This window comes from Pavona decussata, unplaced genomic scaffold (assembly GCF_977016875.1).
Source record: "Pavona decussata unplaced genomic scaffold, jaPavDecu1.1 SCAFFOLD_128, whole genome shotgun sequence".
Taxonomy (NCBI): Eukaryota; Metazoa; Cnidaria; class Anthozoa; order Scleractinia; family Agariciidae; genus Pavona; species Pavona decussata.
Genome location: NW_028145542.1, coordinates 1506685 through 1528096, shown reverse-complemented (window position 1 = coordinate 1528096; position 21412 = coordinate 1506685). Strand labels below are relative to the sequence as shown.

Below are 21412 nucleotides of genomic sequence, written 5' to 3'. Positions count from 1 at the left end.
AGTATTAAAATAAAGGAGTAGAGAAACAAATAAATGAAATGGGATGAAATGTATTAAAATTTGAATAGTTTATGACTAAACGTGGAGATTTGTTTAAGAAAATATTTTAAGTTTAACTTTCATTTTACCTTAACAAAGCCTTCATTGTATTTTCAGAGGTCTATGACACTTCGTGAAGACTGCTTTGAACATTTAAGGGGTTATCCTCTAAACAGGAACTACTCACTGCAAGTAAGCCACAAGCCACTTACCAGTAACCACTAATGACAGGCAATAACTTCTACCGCTAAAAATTAACTACTACTAACCAATAATCCATAACCTTTAAATACTAAACTTTACCGTTAAGGTTGAAAAAGTGGCTTTTCTGCGTTCCCAGCTTTACGTCACAACCTATAATTTAGGCCACAATTGACAGCGCATCAAACTGCCGCACTGAAAAATAGCTTCCTGGGTAAACGTTACAAACGCCAATAACAACGTTCAAACGTACACAACCAGTAACACCTGGTGGCGGTGGAAAAACTTGGAACGAGGGAGTCCTAAATGTACCGTCAAAACCAATCCCGAGTTCTCAAACAGTGTAACGCTTAAACCAGTAAGTACGTTTCTTCGAACCTTTTTGTGGGCCATTTCCGCTGGCGCGATTCCGAACCAATTTTTGTTATACTTCTTTAACACCGTTTGAGCTGCAATTTAATTCGACTTTATAAAGAAAAGTGTTGACGATAGTGATTATTAAATATTGGGGAAAAATTACTATAGGTGGATAAATGGATGTGCAGGAATGTTGCAGAGCTGGTTAAAATATATAGTTTAATTTAAAAACAAACTACTTGTTACGCTACAAACCTCAAGGGATATTCCCGCGAAACTGATTTTTTTCAGCCGCCGCTAAATCAAATTGAAAAAGTTAAGTATAAAAGCGACTTTCAGAATTGAGCTTTTTCACTTTTATTCCGCTTTTGTCAGATGATGGTATAGAGCATTTCAGAGTTGCACTATGTCTGACAAAAAGGAACTCGAACCGAAGGTGGAGTCCAGCGACGCAAAAGCGAAGTTTTCCCGTAAGGCTAAGATTACTGTTATTGGTGTTTCAACCACAGTTCTGCTGCTTGGAGCAGTGGTTTCTTTGTCTGTGTTTTTACACTGCGGAAAACGACTTCACCTCGTCTGGTTGAAGTCAGTTTAGACCCGGGAGAAACGCTGACATGCAGAGTGGATCAGGACATAGAAGCACAAGTGGGCGAGACACAGACGGGTATGTTTGTTTATCCAACAATCGTTTTTTTATCTCTGAATATTTGAAGTGGGCCTGGTTTGAAACGAGAAAATTTCCTTTGGAAGTTTTTGTAATTTTGACTTGCCTACCGGGTGTGTTAAGGGTGAACTTGTTCAAGCCGGAAATGGAACCCCTGTTTTTTTTCCCGTGGATTCTTCTCGAAGAAAAAATTGACAGATTTTGTCCAACACGAGAATATTAAACTGGTAAATCACAGGCTTTCCAAGAAAAAATTGCTCTTGTGCTTCTAACCTAATAAATATGATTATTGTCTCTTTTCGTCGCCGAATGTCAGTCGCACGCTTTTGCTTTAGGTTTGTTTTTTTCCTGGTAAATCAAACGCAAGCTTGCTTAAGCACGAGAGTAATTACCAGCAATTTAGAGCGCATATGCAGCACAAGAATCAAAATAAATTAATTGTGTAGTTAACACTGCATTTTGTACTGTATATAAACAAACAAATGGATGAAACTTACAAGCCCAGAATTTTTCTGGAGTCCTTACACTCAAACATTGGAAAGAACTCTGTCAACAAAAGAATGGAGTTCCTAAGGGCATATGTGCCGCTGTCTCTTGGAAGCCGAAATTTGAAGCAGTTTTTTTGAATTTTAGGTTCATTGTCCCCCGAAGAAGATCCAGAGATACGGTTCGAAATTTTGGGAACCTTTTTAACTTTTTTAGATCAGTTTTAAGGTTTCCCCGGAGTGCCCTTGTACGTCACTTAGGAATACAAATCATGGAGATGAAGCCCTACCGACAGTGATCATCAGGTATTGGAAGTATTGAGTATATTTTTGGAAACCTACTGATCTGAGGTTTTCGGTAAATTTTCGCCGTTTCCAGGGACTTTTCAACTTATGGCATTATATGATCTTCACATGGGTCTGGACTAGTTTCGAAATTTTGGCATTATCTTGAGTGAATGTTGTAAATATTGAGCTTTCTTTTCCGATTGTCTCAGGACGTCTCGGGTGTGTTCCGAAAACTTTGCGAGTAGTACAGTCTATGGGCGGTCAATGAAATTTCCAGAAGAAATTGAGTGTTCGGCCTAGTACAGCATGCGCACAACTTTCGGTAGTTTTGGAATGTCGTGTACTCGTAATACAGCAATAACTTTGTCCAAGTTTTCTGAACTTTTTGCGGTTTTATTTCCCAAATGCAAATGCAAATTGGGCAAGCCATGATATTGATAAAAGTTATGAATTCAAAATACTTGTATGACTAAGTGGTAAGCCTCCAGCCCTTTCATTGATAGCACCATAAACAACGGGTTACCTTCCCAAAAAGTTTGAACTTATGCTCTTTTTGGCATTATTATTCATTTCAGGAACAATTCGTGCAATAGTCAGCATACGGGTTCTTAACAAGACGTCGGAAGAGTACTGGTTTCTAATGAATTTCAACTTATCTCATTTGAGTGGAAATGTAGATATACGGAGGTGTGAAGATAGTGGCGGCTTACTTCTTGGTTCGACTCCGAATTAATTCAAGGTCACTATTTTTACTTTGAATGTTCAATACAATACAAGAAAACTGACGTTACAGTACAACAGATATAATTAGCCAAGCCTAAAATCGGAGGTCCAATTTTTTTTTGCTAGCATTTACAGAAATCTGCTTATCGTATGGACGTAGTTCCTCATCCTTTCTAAAGTTATATATATTTTAAATGCATATGCAGCAAACTTCCCATCAACAATGTAATACCAGGAGCCCATGATCATCGGCTCCTGATTTGTTGTAACAGAGGGCATTTTTTCTTAATTTTCCTTTCACCCAGCAAGGGTTGGTGATTGGTTGATCTTTGCGCTTGCACCCCAATCTCGTCCTCAGAGCCCACGCGCGTTTTTGAGTGGGAATGAGATTCCTAGGAAAATCCTTAAATAATCCTTAAATAACAAGTACTGGAACCAGTTTTGTGAGCCCGCGAGAATGGGCACCCCCACCAAACCTACGTTTTCGCGAAAAGCACTGGGCTCTGAAATCTGGTTCCAGTCCTTGTTATCTGCAGCTAGTCTCCTTCGCAGCCGTTATTAGGGTCATCACGTAACTCTCCTCCCCACGGAGGGTAGCGTGACGACACTTACAACGGCTGCGAAGGAGACTATGTTATCTAAGGTCTTCCAATTCCTGATCCTAGACTCCTATTACTCAGATTCTTCATTTAACAAATGGCGGCAATCTCGTTCTCAGAGCCCGCATTACCCTTATCCAGCAGAACGGGCGCTGGAAAAGGGTAACGCGGGCTCTGAGAACCAGCGAAGAGGCGAATTTCAGTTGCCTTCGCTTCGTTCTAGAGATTTGGATAAAACAGGATAAAAATAGCCGTGTTCAGACATCTTCCTGTATTAGGATGGTGGATAAAGAAAGAAATGATCTCTTTAATTTTTGCATAAGTTTTCAGGTTTGGAAGCGATCGAATTTTTCCTACGCCTCATCTTATTTTTCCTGCGCGACTGTGTGGAAATGAGTAGAAGGGGTTTTGCTGTGTCGGTGGAAGGCGAAAGGTCCGACAGCTCTGTCAATTAAGGAGGTAAGATAACTTCAAATCTTTATGTATGCATACACACCTCTAAACTGTTTGTAGTGGGTTTTTTTTTTCCGACGAGTGAGCAATTTTCTAAAAGAAATCGTTAATCAAGATAATATTAAAATTGCAGTCTAATACGGACAATAGTAGGCCACTGTTGTTATATGAATTCATGTGGTCTAATAATACTAGGAGATCATTCCAAACTGGTACACCGTGGAGCAATTGAAAAACGAGTCATTATAAGTTATAGGGATTTACAAAATATTTAAAATTTTATCTTTTTCTAGTCAAATTGAGTGATTTTTTATGTTTAGGTTCTGTTTGGGGGAGGTTTCAGTCCCTAGTCATTTGTACCTGGTTTTAAATTAAGTTAGTAAATTATTTGACATAGAATCAAATAACAATTGTGTATAAATCCTCAACTATCCCTGTCAAAATCTTTATTAAAAAAAAATCCATCAGGCAGTTATGGGAGCCAGTTATCCCCAGCAGTTTTTCTACACTTTGCTACACGAGAGTTAACTTGGAGTAAAGTTGGAAATAACCCAACAATTAAGGGATAATGAAATTTTGTGCTGTGCAATACTGACTATACAACTGAGAAATCAGAGAATTATCCTTGGGGTGTAAATTTATGTTTGGGAAGGAGACCACTTAAATTTTGCATTACCCTAGTAAAGAGATTAATTTTGGTCCATCAGTGATCAACAAACTCCTGGGGTCATAGGTTTTAATTCCGCCAAGGTCAAAGAGTTTTTCTTTACCTTATCATGAACCACATTTCCTAACTGAGGTAATACTGAAATGAAAACTAAGCGGTTTCCTTCCACCACAAAAATTTACACTGCAGGTTTTATTCTCTGGTTTCTCAATTAAGGAACAGTCCTTGCTCCAACCCATTAACCTTTTGTCCTTACAAGGAAAATCCCAATTTAAGCAGTCATTAGACTGCTAAACACTACACTCCTGCAGCTTCATTACTCCAGTTTATGGATGGCACCTCATCTGAGAAGTCCCATTCATTTTTACACAGCAAAATACCTACCATGTATCATTAATTTGCATAAGCATTTTCTAAAAAATATTCCTTACTTTAATTTTCATCATCCTGTTTTTCCGAGAGAAAAAAAATAGAAGGAACAAGAGTGCCTAAAGAGAGTTGATGTATAGTAATAGTCCTCTTCTGAATTCACAAAATGATGTACATCATTATACTTTGCTTGAAGTATTGCAAATTAAAAGCATTTTATCATTTTATTCTCCAAAACAATCAGTGGATTAAACTATTTTTGTATAAATAAAGATTTTACATAAACCCTGTACAGAATGGAAAAGGAAAATAATATTATTTAGTGTTTTTCCTTATGTTACTGAAAAAGTTATACCAGACTATGTGATAAGGTGTAAAAAACTGTAGCACTGGTTACTGATGTCACAAAACCCATGAAAATTAACAGTTATTATTGGATAATCAAAACTAAGTAAAAGAAAACAATTTACTTGGCATATTAACGTTTTCATAATTATAATGTTATGTGACAATCACTGCAGTGGAAGTACCAATTTTTTTTAACTTCCTAGGGAAAATAAATTTTGTTCAAAAAATAGGAGGCAAAAAACTGACTGAAGCAAATCCAAGAGAATTAACAACTATTTGTTCAAAGAATTGGGAGTGCTGAAAAACATTGAGAGTTCAAATAACTGAGATTGCACTGTAAAAATAAATAATTGTACATATTTCATAATTCATTACCCACTACCAAGTTTTAAATTTTTCTTTCAATTAAAAGAGATGGCTGATAAGAAGTTTGACCTTTTGTCTGTTAAATCAAAAGGGTCTGGTTGCATTAAACATGGCCTGAATATCAGTCTCTAATCTCCCTAGATGATTGGTGAGAGATGGGAAACAGCTGATATTCAGGCTTTGTAAAAAATATATATATAACTAAAGGTAAGGCGAGGTTTTGTCTTACAGTGCAACAAACTCAACCAGGGCCACCGATAAGACCGCCACTTTCAAATTTAAAGAAATGTTCTCGTTTTTGATTGGTTTACCAACTACCAAAGCCAGACTCCTTTTTTGTAAACATGACCTGTGATTGGCCTATCAATGTTGGGTGGCCCCAGTTGAGTTCGTTGCACTGTAAAGTATACAGGGAATGCCCCTTGTTCAGCATATTTCTGTAGCCTCTATCGATTCAATAGTTATAAGAATGATTGAATGACAGTGCTGACTGTTGCTTATAAACACAGCTATTGTAGGCCCAGACATCCAGTGGCCAATCTCCTGTTGTACACAACATGCTAGAGCAATAGCCCTACATCAGGCCAACTAAATAAAAATTTTTACTACTGAAGAAACATTTTATATGCTCAGCGAGTGCCCATTCAATTTGGCTCCTGCCATCACATCAACATTTATCAAAAGGTAAAAAAATTTAATACACCACTGGATCTATCCCTTGATGGGAAAAGTGCACAGTCAGAAACTTTCACACACGAATGGATAATTTACAAGTTTATGAATTGCCTCAGCAAGAACTTCCATTAACAAACAGTCAAAGTGATTCATGATCCATACTGTGTTTTCATCACATCTGTCATGATCTGTAATGATAAATAAAAAGCTTACATAAAGGTTACACCCTCTGTGCATGGCTTTTGTGCCCAGGCATTGGCAAATCTTAAAACACTCCTGGGTTAGGGTTCATAATTTATGCAGATGAGGGCCTATGATGATTTTTAAATTCTTCCCCAAGTTCACGTTTTGGATAATGCTATTGTTTTTGATGAGGTCAGGTTCCGAGATGCGGAATTGTCCAGAATTTGCAAGTCTGATTGCCGCATCAGGATTCATCGAGCACACGAAAACAGTGTCTTGGGGAAAGCCGGCTGGAAAGGACTAATCTTGCAGTTCAGTGGCCGAGATGCCATTACTGATGGCAGTTCTAGATCTATAAAATGGAATATTTTCAGATTTCATGAGAAATGAGACAAAGAAATTTAGAAGACGACTGTGACTAGCTCACTATGAAATTACGAAGATAAAGAATGGAAAGAAATGCATGGAGGGTTGCTCATGATATAGCGTTGCACATTGACGATGCACCTGTTGTCAGATTACATAAGGGCATTTGTAACGGAGAGGGAGGAGGAGGCGGGTTTTTTTTTTCAACAGGACCCAGCTAATCATGATTACTTGAAGGCATGTGAAACTTCAAAAAAACATGTGCCAGGCTATAATTATTATTTTGCAAAAAATTGTGGCTAGAGTTATACATGGAATTTGTCAAAGACACCTGCGAGGTTAAGAAAGAGCAGCAGTGCGCTTCATGTGAAAATGGTTGGCTGGCTCCGTGATGGGCAGAATTCCATGCCCTTTCCTGGATAAAGAGAAGTTAAGGTACAAATTAAAATGTCTTTGAATCTCCGGCTACTTCTTTAGATGGAACAGCATGACCGGTACAGTTGATGACTTTATGCCTAATTTCTTCAATGAAGGAAAGCTGAACACAGCGAAAGAAACTGCAGACTTTTCTTCTACCTTAGTTTGTGGTTTCTGAGGAGCTAGTGAAAATATACCTAGACCATTTAAAACATCTCCATTTTTCCAAAGATTTGCGAAGTCAAACGACCATTGAGAAGCGATGAAACAGAGAACGAGGATAACAATTAGGAAGAGTCACTAATATCAGGAGGGTTAAAATCTCTTGTTTTTCAACTTGACTCTCACTTGAAAAAACACTCCCCCCTATACAAGAAAAAAATTGAAAAAATTAAAAGATTGTGCTATTAGCCAGTCATCTACAAGAGGCAAATGGACAGACACTAAGGACAATGAACGGTCCCAGGCCAGCATCTTTTACAAGCTACCAAACCCACATCTGATGATAATGATAAAAAAAGTGGAGATGACACTGTTGTTGTGGGTGAAACATGGTGCAGTGAAACTGAGGGGATGCTGAGTGAGAGTGGAAATGATGACAGTGAGTGTGAACTTTTACCATTGCCGGCAAATAAAAAGTGCAGCACTAGAAGTGGACACACTTTGCAGTTAATAATTATTGGTAAATCGCCTAACCCTAAATAGTATAGAAAAGTGCTTAGACCTTAACAATATTGTTAGTTGCTTAACTGGAAGGGGTATTTTGCAGAATGCTGAACACCGAATGTCGCATTTTACGCCACCTATAACAGTTTAGCATTACGGTTACCGTATACCTTTAGAGGTCTCTCGCGTCCAAGCGATGTCCACGTCCGGTTTAAACTGTAGATATGTAAACCCCTGTATCAAATTAAAGCTTATAGAGCTGGCTATCAAACTATATCAAGAATTTTGAAATTAAATGAATTGATGATTTTATTACCACCTCTAAATGCGAGCGTACCAATCACCTTTTAAAGGCTACAAGTCAAGTGAATTTTGTTTTTCGCTTATTTAATTTGCTCCTCAGTTTCCGGACCAAAGCTAAAAACAAAACATGTCTGCGTTCTCTGATATTCAATTGCAGTGAAAAGTTACAGAACATTTTCCAGATACGATTAAAGAAATGTGAAGTGATCGTATAAAAATCGCTCAGAGAAAAAATATTTCAAAAGAAAAAATTTGCGACAAGTCTTTGTTCCTTATATGTTAAACTAGCTACTGTCCAAAATTGAAGGTAAACAAACAAATTCCATTTGAGTTTTAGCTCTTTAAAGTGCCCCCTTCAAGTGCAAAAATTGATTTTGAGAAATTTCATTTTATTTCAAAATTCTTGGTATAGTTTAATAAGCCGTCTCTATAAGCTTTAATTAATCTGCGAACAAAGTTATCAAGGTCTAAGCACTTTTCTTTTCTGTTTAGGGCTAAGCACTAATTATACAGATGGTTAGCTTTAATTTGTTGTTATGGCAGCCATTGCATTAAAGGACTTCCATAGATTCAACGTTCGTTATTCTGCAAAATACCCCTGCTGCTTGAAAATTTAACCTTAACTCTACTCGGCCTCAGGCAAATAAAAATACTATCTGCTATACAACAAGGTACATTAAGGTAGTAAGGTATCCTCTTGAAACCCAAAAACCCATTTCAGTAGAACTGACATTCTAAGCTACATGGATGTGAGTGGGGGGTACAAAAAATATCAAAATATTATGTACACTGTAGGTAAATATTCAGGACGGGTTATCGGGTTATCGAGTTTTGATAGTTTTCTTCACGCTCAAAGTATTTTGTTGTTGTTGTTATTATTCTTTTAGTTTTAAAGATGATCGAGGCGAACTGTCACTGTCTTAGGAAAATGTTGTTTATCAACAAAAAGCCGTACATAAACAGAAAAAGGCTACAATAACCATGAAACAGACTTAAAATATACATGTATCCTGGAGTAATAAATGAAAAAAAAAACTGTGATAATTCATAACAATCAGAACAGAGATAAACTAAACGACGATGTTCAAAAATTTGCACAAACAAGCGAACAAATTTTGCGTACGCTTGATGTTATGATGAAAATGAGGTCATACTACTGACTAATTTTACATTCGCTTTTAACGTTTTTTGAAAAGAAATATCCTATCCTTTAAAGTATTTGTGTTTGTTTTCTGTGAAGATTGTCAGAAATAAATGCAAAAATTAGAAATATATGCGAGAAAAACTTGTGAGTACTTAGTTTATGCCAGCTAACGATAAAAAAGTGTTACGAGACGTTTGTTTCACTGACTAAAATACCTGAGAACCAAATATTCTTACATGAAGCAAAAAGGAATGAGATTAAAAAATAAACCTCCAAGGGAAATAACGAACATGGACCGAAAAAATGAGCTCAAGAGACTTTTCTGAAGTTAGCAGAAGCTTAAGTGAAACAAGTTGCAGTGTAAACACTGCAAAAAAATATCTTGCAAAAGTCAGCAAAGTTTTGTCAACAAAATCATATATAAGACGTAAGCTTAAATATACTCGCCTCTTTGGAAATAACCAGTCCTTTTATTCCATTACTGATTTTTTCGTTCGTTTTACAACGTTAAGTGAGCAAAAAGTTTCACTTCAAAAGGAAAAATCCAACGCTTTTTTGCGGAACGATCAGCGTAAAATGATTTCTGTTTAAGATCCGCTGTTTATGATGTGCCGCCTCTAAAAGAGTCCTTTTCCGCCGCTATTCGCCTTGCTCTTTTTCCCGCTGTTGGAAGGCAAAATTGGACCAGATTAGAAAATAAAATGCCAAGGGATCGAAATAATGAACAGGAACCGAAAAAAATGAGCTCAAAGGACTACTCTGAACTTAGCAGTATTAACTGCGTGTCAACACTGCAAGAAATCAATTTATTGCAAAACAGCCGCAAACCAGCAAAGTTTTGTCTACAAAATCACATGAATATACATGTACTTGCCTCTTCTAAGAATAACCAGTCCTTTTACTCCATTGCTGATTTTTTTCGTTCGTTTTACAGCCTTAAGTGAGCAAAACGTTTCACATCAAGAGGAAAAATCCAACGTCTCGTTGTGCCGGATTGGAGTAAAATGCTTCACTTCAAGATCGGCGACGCTAAAAGCCGGAACGGTGGAAGGGCGGAATGGTGGAAAATCACTCCAAATCCTAAAACATGGAAAGTCGGAAATCACCCCAAATAAACCATAACCTTGAATCTAACCCTCACCCGTTCCGTGTTCTAGGATTTGGGGTGATTTTCTGCCTTTCCACCGTTCCACTCTCTAGGGTCTTCCCTTCAAGACTCACGGCGCCTGCTGTTTATGATAAATTCCCGCCGCGAGTCGTCTTACTCTTTCTCCCGCTGTTGGAAGGTAAAATTTGGAGGAGATTAGAACATAAAACTCCAAGGGAAATAATGAACATGGACTGAAAAAAATGAGCTCAAAAGACTGCTTTGAGTTTAGCAATATTAAGCTTAAGTTTAAATTAAACGGCGTGTCAACCCTGCAAGAAAACAAGATCTTGCACGATAGCAATCCAGCAAAGTTTTGTCAACAAAATCACATGAATATGCTCACCTCTTCTCAGAATAACTAGTCCTTTTATTCCATTTCCAATCTTTTTTAGTTCCTTTTACAACATTAAGTGAGCGAAACGTTTCACTTCAAGAGGGAAAATCCAACGTTTCGTCGCGCCGGATCGGAGTAAAATGATTTCACTTCAAGATTCTGATGATGTGCCGGCCCATTTGTTTCTCTCGCCGCTAGTCGTATTGCTCTTTCTCCCTCTGTTGGTCACAAAAATTGACTTTGTATTCTGTCAAAATTATCATTATTAGTATTTTTTTTCTAAAACGCAGTTGGTGATGCAACTTCCCACCGTAAAAAAGCGGGCTGCAGCACAGGGTTTGACTGTCTTATTTCAAAGTGGCATACATGGGGTAGCGAACGTATGAACGGTCGGTCGGTCGGTCAGTCGGACGGAAGTGACGTCATAACATAACCAAAATTTCTCGCACTGATGGGTATACCAAAATCTCTTAGCTATAGGGCTCCGCTCGCGCACGCCTTGCGGCGCATGCGTGAGCTCCGCTAATACAATATCATACTATGTCATACCAAATCATACGATACAATGCAATACTAGACAAGGCATTGTTATGCAATGCAATACACCTTATTCCAAAATGGCGGCAGCTTCAGACGATCTGGGTCGAGTAGCACTAGAGCGAGGCATTGAGGGCCAGGATTCAATGTTTACATGTTTACATGTGGTAGTATAGTCAAAAATATGCCTCAGAACTGTTGTGGTCCGGGGTGTAAGAAAATCGTTTACGAAGAGGATGGCGTTAATATATCTTTCCATAAGTTCCCTAAAGACAGAGAACTGTTGCCATACGAAGAGCTGCTGGCAAAGAGTTTAGAGTGACCGATCACACGAGTGTTTGCTCAAAACGCTTCAAATCAAGTGATTATCTCATATCACTTACAGGCCGTAAAAAAGCTTAAAACCGACAGCAGCGCCGTCTATTTTGTTTGGAAGCAAGGCTCTCCGGTAAAGAGGAATTCCCTGAAGAAAAGAAGTCCTGTAAAGCGAAAAATCGTGGCGAAGGGGTCGGAAACAAGTACCGCGTACGCGGCAAACGCAAACACCAATTCCACGTGGAAACTCGTGACAGCTAGTGCTATAAATGAAAAGATCGACAAAACGTCCGATGTGCTGGAAGTCGACGATAGAGGCACGCAAGATGAAAGTATCTCTGGACTGAAAAAAGAAATAGAGGAGCTGAAAAACAAGCTTCAAGAATAGAAAGGAGAAGAGGAGAAAACAAATGCTCTGGTAATTTAGCTGAATGACATGAAACAACAACTTGCCAATTTGACAACCCGGTTCGACAATTTTGAGAAGAAATCTTTCCTTTTAAATCGGTTTAAGAATGATAAGTCTATGGGATTTTACACTGGATCCGCCGATGGCGAAATATTTGATGCGTTGTAAAATTTTTGTGACTGGTGAGGATGGCGAAAATATTCTGAGTTAAGTTAAGATTCTGGTTGAGATGTCGCGGAGACCCTTGCAAAGGAATGTCAACGAAAGCACAGCTCGTAAAAAGGTAAGACTACTTCTTTCATCAGAGATGATCGCCGTGTTCGTTATATACAGAATCAGGACTTTGATTTTTGTTTCCAGGGTGGAGGAATATGTATTTGCATTTGCCTTGTTCGCGGTACTTGTTTCCGACCCCTTCGCCACGATTTTTCGCTTTACAGGACTTACTTTTCTTCGGGGACTTCCTCTTTACTGGAGAGTCTTGCTTCCAAAAAATATAGACGGCACTGCTGTCGGTTTTAAGCTTTTTTTAACGGCCTGTAAGTGATGTGAGATAATCACTCGATTTAAAGCGTCTTGAGCAAACCCCCGTATGATCGGTCACCATAAACTCTTTGCCAGCATCTCTTCGTATGGCAACTACCATTTTCTGAACAGTTCTCTGTCTTCAGGGAACTTATGGAAAGATATTTTAACGCCATCCTCTTCGTAAACTTTTTTCTTACACCCGGGAACACAACAGTTTTGAGGCATATTTCTGACTATACTACCACACGTAAACATGTAAACATTGCATCCTGGCCCTCGATGCCTCTCTCTCGTGCTACTCGACCCAGATCGTCTGAGGCAGCTGCCATTTTGGAATAAGGTGTATACAGTACAGTGGAATACAATGCAATGCAATTCATGTAACGCAGCGTTAACATTACAATAATTTATACACCGTCTTCTCTTCTCAATCTCTTCGTTGAGTTGTGCTGCTTCCATGGACGACAACTTTACTGCATCAAGGGTTTCAGCTCTTCGCTGAATCAAGGAAGAGCTTGTTCCAGCTTTTACACCCAACTTTTAACATTGGCACTGCTTTATATATAGTCACAAAATTGTAAACATCCTTTAACTGTCAATGGATACTAGAGTATCTAAAAAGTGTTGTCTTAACTCAAACGTTGTCGTTGTTTTGAAATGTTTAAAATTCGATATATAGTTGTAGCCACCAAAATTACCTGAATTTCCATTCCATCCTACGTACTGTGATACAACGATACAGGATTGTTATTTTCATTGTCCAAGATAACACAACGTCCATAACGTTTCATAGCTTTCTTTTAAATCTTTGTTTTCTAGAATGCCAAGTAACGGAGGTGGTAAGCAATTCGAAGTCTTTGGCAATTATTCCACCGGTGAAGAGCACCTTCGACCCGTATTTAGCATCCTCGAGCATTTACTTTCCACCGTGAGACGCGATCTCTACGAAAATGTAGACGGTGAAATGGTGGTTGTCTCAAAACCACTCAATCCTGAAGATTAAGAAGTAAGAAGAGGCAGATATTGTGATTCAGTAACGGAAAGTTGCAGTCTCAAGAAAATTGTCAAGTGTTTACAACAAATAAGAGAAAAATGTGTTTCTTTACTGAAACGTTTTAAGTACAGTCGAACCTCCCGTAAGCGACCACCCATAATGTCAAGGATATGTGGTCGCTTACGGGATTGGGTCGCTTACCAGAGGTCACACCACAGGGGGTCTAAATTTCGGGGAATTAACATATGGAAATTAAGAAGACCTAACCATTCTAAACCCATAGTAATAACTTTTCTTAGCTACAAGTAAATTGAGACTGGTCCAAAATTATTCTAGGCAAAAAATCTTAGGGTCTTTGGTGATTATTGTTTGTATCTCACAAATTACTTAATACAGATTGAAACAATTATTGTGAAAGAAACTTGACTCTTTTATTACTCCAGGTGGCGCTGTCTTAATTTTTTAGGGAACGGAACATAAGCAAAAAGATAAGAAAGATAAAAGATAAGAGAGTTTTTTTTTCCTACAATGGATTCAATCTGATTAAAGTTTATTTCAGTGTGAAGTATAGTGCATGCTTATTTTATCAATCGTTTCAATGCTATATCGGGAAACACTTGCGGTAGCTCCGACTGTGAGATTTACGACGTCCGTTGTAATGATGTGACCACTATGTTACAGCGACACATTTGTCAATTTCAATTTGAGAGATACAGCCGATTGTGTGTCAAATGGTCGCCTACGGGAGGTTAAAAACAATTGAAAATTTTAAACAATCATCTCTAAAAGTGGTCGCTTACGAGAGGTGGTCGCTTACGAGAGGTAGTCGCCTACGAGAGGTTCCATCTATAGTGATTTGACTTGAAAACGTTTGGTATTTTGGAAAAGTGGTCGCTAATGACAGGTGGTCGCTTACGAGAGTTGGTCGCAAAGGGAGGTTCGACTGTAGTAGAATATGTCATTAACTAGTGCTTGAGTTTACACACCTGTCTCATGGACGATCACTGTACTGAGTTTCCTTGCAATTGGTACAAATAATATGGGAGGGTGCATTTTGGAGATTGAGTGGGTAATCAATGTAATCAAAACTTACTGCTGATTGTTTTGCTTTTTTTCTTGTTAGTCTGTTTCTGTCCCTGTGTATTTCTTACGACTTGGAGTGGATTTTAGTCTCAAATTTACGATCCAGTACAAGCTGAGCTTCCCACCTCAGGGTAATTCACTCATCCCTCCCAAGTTAACCGTACAGGTAATACATTTAGTTGGACTGTTGTTGACTACTTCCTACACCATACGAAATATTTAGCAGATCAACAACACAGGCAATTTGACACAAGATATGTCTCCGGTCGGCAATGATGGACGCCTGGTTAAATTTTTTTCTTCGAAAACACTACCTGGCAAGATGTTTGACCACGAAGTGGCTGTAAATTTGTCCAACAAATACCGTCGTATTATCTTTAACGTGGGGTTCCACGTGGGGTATTTCCGACCATTTTTACCAAAAATGTAAAAATCTCTTGACACTTTCCCTTTTATGTGTACGTAACACTTAAAAATCTCGTTTTATCCAAATTTTTTCACCATGGGTTATGATAATGTTCCTAATACGGGACACAAATTAATAAGCAGTCAAGCAATTTTACTGTATGCAAACAATTCTTCATTACCTTAGTTTCCTTATATATTACCCATAAAACGCACTTTTGCCGAAACAACTTATTAATGAAAGGTATAAATGTGTTTACTTGGATGCAGAATGATCTTAATTTCATTTGTTTTATCAGATCGAGCCCTTTGCTGAAGTAAAAGCAAGTATTGAAGCTTAATTTTTGGCCAACATTCTCCGAGCTGATGCCTACGGAGATGGCACATTAATACGAATTGGCCTTCCTTTCACGCCGTCTTACTGCGAGTGCAAGTGGTGTTTGCGACTGTCTGCTCGGCTGACTGCTCTGAGGTTGAGTGCAGGCATTTTCTATTAGTGGAGAAAATGGAGTTGGAAGAAGGGATTATACTGGAGTAAGCAGAAGATACTGCACAAGTTCGGAAAATGGAGTGCAATCGAAAAGAAAAATTGAAGCTGTTAGAAAAATGCACCGGAGTGCAATCAGCCAAGCTATGCAAGTCAAAAATGACGCCAACTAAAACAACCAAACCCACTAACCCAACTGAACCAACTAAGCCTACTGAACCGACTACACGAACTGAGACAACAAAACCGACTGAACCTACTACACGAACTAAATTAACTACACCAACTGAACCTACTACACGAACTAACTAACTACACCAATTGAGCCGACTACACGCACTAACCTAACTACACCAACTGAACCCACTACACGAACTAACTAACTACACCAATTGAGCCGACTACACGAACTAACCTAACCACACCAACTGAACCGACTACACGAACTGAGACAACAAAACCGACTGAACCTACTACACGAACTAACCTAACTACACCAACTGAACCTACTACACAAACTAACCTAACTACACCAACTAAACCGACTACACGAACTGAGACAACAAAAACCGACTGAACCTACTACACGAACTAACCTAACTACACCAACTGAACCTACTTCACGAACTAACCTAACTACACCAACTGAACCTACTACACGAACTAACCTAACTACATCAACTGAACCGACTATACTAACTGAGCCAACGAAGCCAACTGAACCGACTACACGAACTGACCTAACTACACCAACTGAACCGACTACACGAACTGACCTAACTACTCCAACTGAACCGACTACACGAACTAACCTAACTACACCAACTGAACCGACTACACGAACTGAGACAACAAAACCGACTGAACCTACTACACGAACTAACCTAACTACACCAACTGAACCTACTACACGAACTTACCTAACTACACCAACTGAACCTACTACACGAACTAACCTAACTACACCAACTGAACCGACTACACGAACTGAGACAACAAAAACCGACTGAACCTACTACACGAACTAACCTAACTACACCAACTGAACCTACTTCACGAACTAACCTAACTACACCAACTGAACCTACTACACAAACTAACCTAACTACACCAACTAAACCGACTACACGAACTGAGACAACAAAAACCGACTGAACCTACTACACGAACTAACCTAACTACACCAACTGAACCTACTTCACGAACTAACCTAACTACACCAACTGAACCTACTACACGAACTAACCTAACTACATCAACTGAACCGACTATACTAACTGAGCCAACGAAGCCAACTGAACCGACTACACGAACTGACCTAACTACACCAACTGAACCGACTACACGAACTGACCTAACTACTCCAACTGAACCGACTACACGAACTAACCTAACTACACCAACTGAACCGACTACACGAACTGAGACAACAAAACCGACTGAACCTACTACACGAACTAACCTAACTACACCAACTGAACCTACTACACGAACTTACCTAACTACACCAACTGAACCTACTACACGAACTAACCTAACTACACCAACTGAACCGACTACACGAACTGAGACAACAAAACCGACTGAACCTACTACACGAACTAACCTAACTACACCAACTGAACCTACTACACGAACTTACCTAACTACACTAACTGAACCTACTACACGAACTAACCTAACTACACCAACTGAGCCTACTACACGAACTAACCTAACTACACCGACTGAACCGACTACACGAACTAACCTAACTACACCAACTGAACCGACTACACTAACTGAGCCAACGAAGCCAACTGAAACGACTACATGAATTGACCTAACTACACCAACTGAACCGACTACACGAACTAACCTAACTACACCAACTGAACCGACTGCACGAACTGAGACAAGAAAACCGACTGAACCGACTACACGAACTAACCTAACTACACCAACTGAACCCATTACACTAACTAACCTAACTACACCAACTGTACCGACTAAACGAACTAACCTAACTGCATCATCTCAACCGACTACACGAACTGACCTAACTACACCAACTGAACCGACTACACGAACTGAGCCAACAAAACCGACTGAATCACCTAAGTCGACTAAACCGACTGGGAGTGAACGGACTACACGAACCAACTTAACTACACCAACTGAACCTACAACTCCAAATGAGCCAACGAAACCGACTCCAACGACTACACAAACTGAACCGACTACAGCAAATAAGCCAACGAAACCAACTAGTGAACCGACTAAAGCAACTGAACCAACTAAACCAACTAATCCGACAACATCAATGAAGCCAGCAAAGTCAACTATATCATTATTTACTACAATTTAATTTTGCAGCTTTTCTTATCGTGGTTGACACGTCATTTGACTTAAGCTTAATAATATTGCTTACTACAGATAGGTCTTCTGAGCTTAGTTTTATGGTCCATGTTGGTAATTTTCCTTGGAGTTTATTTTCTAATCTCGTCTCATTTTTAATTCATTTAAGAAAATTTGATTCTTAGCTTAAACAGTGAAAGAAAAGAAAAAAAAAAAACCAACTGTGGCACAGATTATCGTTGGCATGACCTCTGACAAATTCTTTTTGCACACATTTCTCCATCATTGGAGACCATGGGCAGTTATTCGGGTGAAAGGGATTTTCCGTAAGCAAAACTTTACTGTAAGAACGGGAGAGCCCCTGGGCAATTACTCACCTAGCAAACCAGTTCCAGAAGCATTTGAATTTCCCGCTTTTGATTATTTTCTGGCCAATCAGCGACCAGCTAGGTCGCCACAGAACTTTTCGTGGGCCGTTCAACGTGAAGATTCTCGACGAGGGATTCAGACAAAATTCAGTAAAGTCGAGGAAATCGCAAACTTAAACACGGCCGCAGCAAAAGAAAACCTTCACTGAGGCATTTTCATGCAGACTAATCAAAGGTATCGTAAATTTTAACAGCTAATATGCTATTTCACCAGTCTTGCATATATAGCTAGTCGCATAAACATTTTCTTATCATATCTCATTTGTTGAGCTACAATGTACGTCTGTTGAGCTACCGGACAAAAATTCGTGGAGAAATTAATTTTTGAACATTTTGTTTCGGGACAGTTTCGTTCGCACCGCACGGCCTTCATTCAGTGGTAAGCACGCTTAATAAAGATCTTTGCCAAGCAACCAAGAGTGATTTCCCCGTGCTCTCCTTTTCTTAACGTTTATTTAGATTTCCGTGGGAGCAATATTGACTGAGTTGAAATTTTACATATGTAATGAAGAGAGAATATAAGTTTAAGAGACAGTCCGCGTTAGATTCGACCGGTCAATTTGGGCCAGTCGTTCGATTTCCTTCAAATTTTTAGCAACAGACAAAGTTGATATAACATTAATGAAAACACATTTCTTTTGATTCTAACCTTTACAAGACCCGAAATTTTGAAGCGAATGTTCAACCCTCCCGAATCCCCGAAAATCGACCTTTCACCGAGTCGAAATTAACCCGTTTTCGGATGTTTGCCGCCGAAAGAATATTTATCCGAAAAACCTTACATTTATACCACGCACACATACACTATACTACTTTACAAGAGGTATATAGAACTCATATTATTGAGAACTTTTAAAAGGAGGGCATCTCAAACATACCGATGTTAACGATTCGTGCACGGAGCGTGTCAAGTGCTGCAACAAAAACCAACATTTCTCAAAATTCTGACTTACTCTAAAAGTTTCGTGTATTTTTTCAAAGAGTACAAGGATAGTGTCCTTAAACTACGGAACAATATTTAGTGGCTCTCTATATTGCGAAAAGATACGGCCGCAACAATTTTGGGCAAATCTCTTATTTTCCGACACGTGTTGTGTGACAGCGATGGCATCCCAAGGCAACAAATTTCGACTTTTTCTGTCTTGACCGCAACTTAAAGAAGACAAATACGTTTTAAAAGTGTCAACAATTAAAAACATACGTTAAGAGTTCCACTGTTTCGCTTCCAAGGCTTCATGTTTTACCGATTAACTGCCAAGCTGTCGTCCATCTTTGTTTTGAAACAAGATGCCCCTCTAATGGCATTACACGGAATGCTCAATGTAGCCCCATTTATTCCCCATTGTATGCTTCGCAGATTTTTAAAAACTTTCTTTCCTTCGCAATTGAAATAATTCAATGGTTTCATTCAGAGAGACTGCTTGATATTTTGTCATTGTGTTATTGGGAAACATACCGGAAATCACTCTGCGATAACGATTTTTATCATTGTGTTACTGGGAATCATACCGGGAATAACTCTGCAATAACGTCATGACCCCGCTGAACTGGTCTGGCTTCCTTGGCTTTGAATTATTCGATCTGTTTGTAAAAGCGAAGTTTCCTCGCTGTGAACTCTCACAATTTCCACCGTTTCAACTTTCGAGTACTACCTAGAAGTTATTATTTCGATTTACCGCTCGAAAAACGTTCGTTTTCTTTCTGAAAACGGCAGATTCGGAGTCCTAAATTCAGACATGTGGCCGCCATTGAACGAAAACAACTTTTCCAAATGATGATTTGCTTTGATTTCACACAAGTAGAGATGAGTGGGTCCCCTCCCTCGTGATATACGCGCGGATAATGGAGTTTGATTGGGCCGCTTTTGTTCAAGACAATCAAAACAATAGATCCCTTCTGGGAGAGGGAAGAATTTAATCTAGTTTTAATGAATAAATCAAATGATGATTTGACGTCACACAGGAAGTGATGAGTGGGTCCCCTCTCTCGTGATATGTGCCTTAAAAATAGATTTTGATTGGGCCGCTTCTGTTGAAGACAATCAGAACAAAATATCCTTACTAGGGGAGGACAGAGTTTAATGCATAAATTAATGTGCACATTTGCGACACCGATGAAAAAAAAGATACCCGACCGAAACCTAGACACGTCATGCCCTGCGGGCATTCCGTGTAATAACAACCGCTGACCTCAACAACACTTCCAGTCTGATCGAACCGGAAACAGACCATCGTCTACAGTAAGAAGTCGTGCACTAAGTTCAATCTCTCGAGTTTTCTAATGTAAAAAGAAGAAAATGCAGGAAACTGCGAAAATTTCCAATTTTCAGTTGAAAATTGTAAACTTTGTAGCTACAATTTCGTCCTTGATCGGCATACCGCTACAAGAGGCTAAGGCTAGCAGAGTTTTTCTTTATCTTGTTTGTATCCCGGGGATGAACAGCATTGTTGACGAGATCGGCCTTCTACATCCCATTTACTACGACGTCCATGACCTTTGCCAGTATCGGAAAGCCAACAAAAAAATATAAAGGAGTCATTTGTCCTGTAAAGACCTTTGTTTTATCGTACAGAACATATTCACATCGTCGTTCATTAAGGCAAAATTATGTCAGATAGGTTGTTCTCAGCTCATGCGAAAAAGATCAAAAGAAAACTAAAAGCATTTGTTTACACTTTAGAAGTATTAAAATGTATTCAGGTTTTGTAACTGGAATCAACCTCACATGATAACATTCTGGATTGAAGTTTACGTTGAAATGTTACTTCAAAACGTTCTAAATCCTGTTTATCTCTTTCCTTAATTTAATGCCAAAAAAGTGCCTACCTTAACTCACTTTTTTTTGAAAATGTATGGACAAGTCAGAATTAACAAAGAGTTGGTGGGGGTGGGGGTAATGGGCGCTTAATGTCTCCCTTCTTTTTTCCTAAACGCGTTTTACGCATTTCTAAATAGCGAACAATGAGCGAGTTTTGGACTGGTTTTTATAAGCCCATGAAGAAATCTGATCTCCAACTTATTCCTCTTTTACGGCTCAAGTAAGACATTAAAGAGGTAACCTTTAGTTGGACGCAATCTGGAGTGGGTGATAT

General features: G+C 38.9%; 1 long non-coding RNA gene across 1 annotated transcript in view; it reads right to left on the bottom strand.

The window, feature by feature from the left end:
* Window positions 1-21386, bottom strand: part of LOC146468869 (uncharacterized) — a 39600-nt gene extending 18214 nt beyond the window's left edge. Inside the window, exon 1 of the long non-coding RNA XR_014867341.1 lies at window positions 20875-21386. This is a non-coding gene — a long non-coding RNA (uncharacterized LOC146468869). The remainder of the gene's footprint in view (window positions 1-20874) is intronic.
* Between the last annotated feature and the right edge of the window lie 26 nt (window positions 21387-21412).